This window comes from Sphaeramia orbicularis, chromosome 12, assembly GCF_902148855.1.
Source record: "Sphaeramia orbicularis chromosome 12, fSphaOr1.1, whole genome shotgun sequence".
NCBI lineage: Eukaryota > Metazoa > Chordata > Actinopteri > Kurtiformes > Apogonidae > Sphaeramia > Sphaeramia orbicularis.
The window spans coordinates 44799489-44805792 of NC_043968.1; positions in this window are offsets into that span (position 1 = coordinate 44799489).

The following is a 6304-nucleotide window of genomic DNA, read 5'->3' on the forward strand; positions in this document are numbered from 1 at the left end:
TGACATTCTTTTGACCTGCCCCAGATGTTAGTTTGCCACACATTTATTAGGAGCATTTTAAGATTACAAAAGAAAAGTGTAAAAATGCCAGAATATAACAGTATCGCTTTAATGCATGTCTTTGGATGGTGGGAGGAAGCCAGACTACCTGGAGGGCAATACGACAGCTCAAGCAAATGAAACACACAAGCAACTGGATCCCTTGTCAAATCTTTGCCAGCATCCCCCTCATTAAGGTGAATAACAAGTTACACACCGATTATGTAACTTCATCCAGTAAATCTAATACAGGAATTTAGTTTTTTGGTTTTTGCTTTTGCTACTGACCCTGATCTGTTTGAGGTCTGCTTGTAGTGCACACAGGGAATGCAGCCACAAGTTGCGGTAATTGGCAATGATTGCAGTTAGTTAGCAGCTAAGTGCAAAGTAAATTCACAAATATTTGAAAGTATTTGTATCATAGTCTGTGTAGAGCGTGTTTGAGAGAGTGAGTAAAAGAGAGATAGGGAGAATAGAGGCAAGGCCTAAAGTGATCTTATATGTGGGAGCACTTTGACCTCATTGCCCCAACAGTCTCTGGCTGCGCAAGCATTTCCCAGTTTCTTTCCAAATATTAGTATTTTGTTTATATATTTTGTATTACTATCTGTGCAGTTTCTAAGTATGCAAAACTTAAGTTTTTCTAAGTATGCAAAAGGATATCTCTATTACATACAGAATTTTACAATGGCATAATCAAGGTATAACACAAATATATTATCAATGTCTTTAAAAGAATAAACACAAATTGCAGGATGAACATAGAATCCTTATTGTTATACATAATATTCCATCACTGTTTCCTGACACCATACCCTTTATTGTTCCATTCAAATGCTATGTTGAATGTTGGCCAACAGATGTCCCCGTATCGTTAGCCTCATAGCATAAATGCCTAAGTCATATTTTTTGGTCTAATTGTGATATCTGCACAACTTTGCTCTTCTAACACTCCTTCATTTTATTTAGATATCACAATTTGGCCAAAACGATGACTTAGGCAATTATACTACAGGGGTAATGATATTTAATTGTATCAAACGCTTTGAAATTCTGAACACATTACTTCATATTGATGTAGTGATTCAGAAAGCTTTGGTTTCTCCATCGCTACGGTAATCAATATGGATGTCAATCAGCCTGCTAGACAAGTCTACCTCACTTTGGAAGAGGGGGAAAGTGGGTTTGTGGCTTTTAGTTAATTTTGTCTTTTGGTATTTCTTTAGTTATGTTATGTAGTTCAACTGTATGGTTAACTGTATGTAAACTTGAATAGCTCCTCTGTGCTGGCTGTTAAGATGGACCAGAGAGTTTATAAGCTCAGGGCAATTAGCATTCGCTCTCACTGGGTTTTTTGCTGTTGCTAGAGATTATTGTGTGAATTTTGTGTGAATCCCTGGACACACACACACACACACACACACACACACACACACAGAGGCCACTTGGCTTTTATAATATCGATGAAAGCTTTTCATCAATCCATATTCCTAAGTCATTATAGGAGGACACCATTTCAATCAATGTACCAGCAGATGTAAAAAACCTGATGTCTGAATACTTACTTTGTTAGATTTAAATCATATACATTAAAGAAAAATAAATATGCTGTGTGGACAAGGCCAGGACAAGCCCCTTCCTTTTCTAACAAAATGTCCTGCAGTAATACATGTTAGACCTGTCACCTCAGGCAAATGACAGTTCTACTCTACATGGAACATAATGTGTAAGTAAGTTTCCCAACTCCGTATTTAGTGAGGAGAGATGAAAATACTCAAAATGCAAAGTAACTGACCTGCTGAGAAATATGCAAATCACCACATACCTTTAGATGAAAATCATCAGAGGAGTTGAAGCTTTCATCAACTGCAGGAATGATCTTGGCAGAGACAGAAATGTTTCAGAGTTCTGCTCTGGTATCAGTATTATCACCTTATGAAGTTGATGAAATAATATCAATCTACACCATAATGTTTTATTTTACTACAAATTGGTTTGAAGTTATGAGAATGCACTGCAGCCACCAGATGGCGTTAGTGTCTGTCAGATACTGTATACCAGTGGCAGATTCACTGATTTTCAATGATGCACTTTCTATTTTGTGCCATGTTAACCCATAAGGATCCAGACATCCACCACTGACCAAAACCATCTACTGATCTAAACTGTTTAATACCAGTTAATCCATTAATCCTATCAATACATGAAAATAATTGGTGTAAAATACAGTTTGTCATCTTTTCATGGCCATCAGATATGACCCATTTGGATGTTCAGAGGCTCTGTAGTGAACGTGGAAACACATCATCTTCTACATTAATTCACTAGTAAAACCCATGGAGTTGGACCAATGACAGTGGATGGAGACACTTAGTTTTCTGTTTAGTTAATGATATCTTTGCAGAAAAAAGTCCCTTTTTCTTCAGTTTTCTCTGTTTTTACATAACCTTTGAAATTACTTTGAGTTTTCATGATCATCCAAATCAAATATCGAAAATTCAATATAGGAAAATACATGATTTAGAGTGAAAAATGCGATATGTAGAGGATAATATTATAATAAATGGTGATAAATTGTGTAAGAAATGTTAAATGCAGAGAAAAACTCATTTGGGCATGGCCACCAAAGTAGCTCTGGGCCTTTATGGGTTAAAGCAAAAATACATGACAAATTTGTTTGGTTTGCCATTCAGTGGTCGGGTCCATGTAGATCTGGACACAGATGTTGTACTTTTGCTTCTGTACAACACCATGGTGGATCCGAAATGGAGCAAACGAGATATAATTGAAGAGTGGACTTGCAGTTTTAAATCCACAGGTTTAGCAAAAAATATTGAATTAACACTTTAAGAATTACAACCATAATACATTTTTCTTTGGTTTCTGCTGCCAGTGGAATTTTGTGTATATTCATGAAACTTTATTCATTTATTTTCCAAACCTCTTAGTCCTTGAGAGGGTCACAGCTGTCATATATAGGCGAACAAGCACTCACCCTTCACCAGTTAACCTATTGTGGTGCATGTCTTTGAATGGTTTGAATAAGCCAGAGAACCACAGGAAGAACATGCAAACTCTGACCTTCTTACTGTGAGGTAACAGTGCTCACCATTGCACCATCATAACGCCTGATTTTGCTTTATTGTAAATTAAATTTCACTTTTTGTAATGTTACACAGGACTGGTATATTTTAGAAAAGTGAAGCACAGCATATAGCATTAAAAAGAAAATTAAATGATTATAAGAACATTTTTGTACATGGATTTATGAATTCATTCTTCTAGCTCAGTCATCTAATCCAAGTTTCTGTTTTGTTTGAGTGTCCAAAGCTTTCTTCAGTCTTTACAGAAAGACCAAGTTATTTCATCAATACAGTATCATAGAAAGGTCTCAACCTCAGAAATCAATTATTTCCATGTGGTAATAGAAGGAGGATCAGAGTGAGGAGAAACATACAATGGATTTAGTGTTTTTGTTTTGTTTTTCTCTCAAATCTTAGGCTATTCCCATATTTTTTTTTTTTTTTTTCGAATCTTAACCAATTATTTTTGGGCCTAAACGTATTCAGTCTTCAACTATGTCACTGTCACAGCCTTTATGCAAAAGTTCTATATATTTTTTTTACACAATCAGCAGTATTTTGTGTCTTTTGTATCATGCATACATGTTGTTTTTGGGAGTGAGTGGATATCGACCTTTACTGACAGGTAGGAAGATTTGTTGCAGACTGAGGGAGAAGCAACAGATGCTGTGCAAGAAAAGTCAGTGATTCTTTTTAAACTGGTTAGAAAATAAAAATAACTTGTGTGAACACGTGTCAAATGTAAAGCTCTGCTGAATGATTGGAACAGTGCTGTATAACACATTGCTTCAATTCTCAGACAAATGAATTCCTTGAAACATGCAATCCTAGCAGAGTTCATATTCACAGCCCAAATCCAAATTCATTCAGCTGATGTCACATCATTACAGAAAAAAATGAACTGCATTTTGCAAATAAAAGAATGAAAGCAGTGATCTTTAATGACTTTCCATCTCAGCTCTACAACCCTAAACCCTAAAAAGAAAATGTGTAGTCCACCCAGTCAGCTCTGTGTGGGATAAATCTGGACATCTTGAGGTATTTTCACTTTCGCTGATGTGATCGGTGCAGATGTTTCCCACGCTCACAGCCGATCAGTTTGCTTGGTGAGCTGAGGGTTTTGACTCATGCCAGGATCGATCCAGATGATATTATGGACCCAATAGTCCATCTGTCTCTGTAAATCTGGGCCTGGACTCCAGCTGCAACACTCAGGAGCTGAATGGACCGCAGGATTTCTGATTCTGCTGTAGGAATAAAAGAAGCTGACACTGTAATTGGCTCCTTTTTCGTCCCTCCAGATAAATGTCATCCAGACTGAACTCCCGTCCAAAAAAAGGCTGGCGTTAATGAGCTATGACACAACATGAATGGAGGGAGGCTCCTTCTCCATGAGCCAGTGATCAGTTTTACATGTCACTTACTCTTTGTTATGGGCAGGATTAGTCATGCTGTTTTATTTTAGCTCTGGAAGATTTTCAGTAATTCCTTTAAAGTGCAGCCCATTGGGATTTTTTTTTTGTTTTCTTTTAAGCTCTTCTCTCATCTGAACAATTTAAGGACTTAAAGACTCCCCAACTGAGAATCTGCTTCCAGGCAGAAATGTTTCCCTTGCGTTTGCAGAGTGGAAAATGCACATAAAAACTTAAGGCAGTGATTTGTAGAAGGATTTAGACTTGTATTTCATCATATATATTATGAAGACAAGATATTTTTTTTAATCAATTTTGCCAGTGGATCATCACAGGACAATTTAGAACTAGTCCTTAGTTGGAAAGAGCTGATGTGAACAGGTTATTGTTATCATGATTTGATACAAGCAGCATCCAGGAAAAGCACAGTCCTTCAACAACAAAGATAAGCAGATGGGCACAAATTTGCTCAAAAATGTACAAGAAAACACTGGAAAAGAACTAAAAGAGTTAAGGAATCAGAGCAATTTCTGTGAAAAAATGTTGTAAGTCAAAGGTGAATGCCCCCCTGACCTCCACTTGTTTTATCAATATGTGATAAAAAACACATGGGCCCAGGATTACTATGGAAAACATTTGTCAAGTCCTACTTTACCTCTGCCTGACATTTGTGGAAAAAAGAATCCCTATGTTGACTGTGAATGCCTCTGACTTCTGATCCATGATGGAGAACAAAACACATTTTCACAGTGTGATGATATGGAAACGATGTATATGTACGATTCAAAACTGAATGACTTTTCCACAGCATGTTCCTGTTGTATGTTCCACAATGTAAGCTTTTGTGAGAAGAGCAGGAGTTTTGTCACTGACATGTTAGAGCAGGGGTTCCCAAAGTGGGGGTCGCGAGATGATTTTCAGAAACTTCTTGATGTGGTCCCTGAGGTGGCTGTACCAAATTTACCCACATAGTGTGCATGTGTGAAAAAACCGGAAGTACAAAAATAATACTGGGGTAAAAATCATATGTGACACTGCACCTTTCTGGGGTAATCGGAAGATAAGCGTGTGAAGGTATTTTTTTCTACACTGAGTAGGCCTACTTATCCTACTTATTGAATAAGTAGGACAGAAACCTGCCAACCCATGCACCCCCCTGGGATGACACACTGCTGCCGCACCAAGAGATATATTTCACATGAAAACAGTGGTATTATTCTGTGACTCCTGTATGCACGTTTTTTTATTTTTGTTTTTGTGTTTGTTTTATGTTTCAGTCACTTCGGGGATAGTGGGGGTCACCAGTCTCCGGCACCGTTATTTTGGGGGTCGCAAATTTAAAAGTTTGGGAACCCTTGTGTTAGAGGACAGGATAAGAGGGGACTTTACAGTGGATTACCCAGGCCTGGGACAGGACTCCAGATTTTTACCCAATTCTTCACAATCACAGTCCAGCCTCCATGTATTTTTCATGATGTACTTCTCTGGTGTTTCATGACTATGATAATCTACTGGAATAGGCTTGAGCTACTAATGTGAATCAAACCGACTCTAACATGTTCTTTATGTCTGAATCTTGTTCATGTGTATATTAATTTATCAGTGCATGTCTACTTGTGTTTAGAACATAAACCTGTACTTTATGATCTATAATTCACCATAGAGAGTTTCTGTGCAGTTACATTCGTTACAATAAAAACACCTACACATCTCTTAAATTACAACTGTTAATTTTATACTTAAGAATTTTTATTGCTGTATATATATATA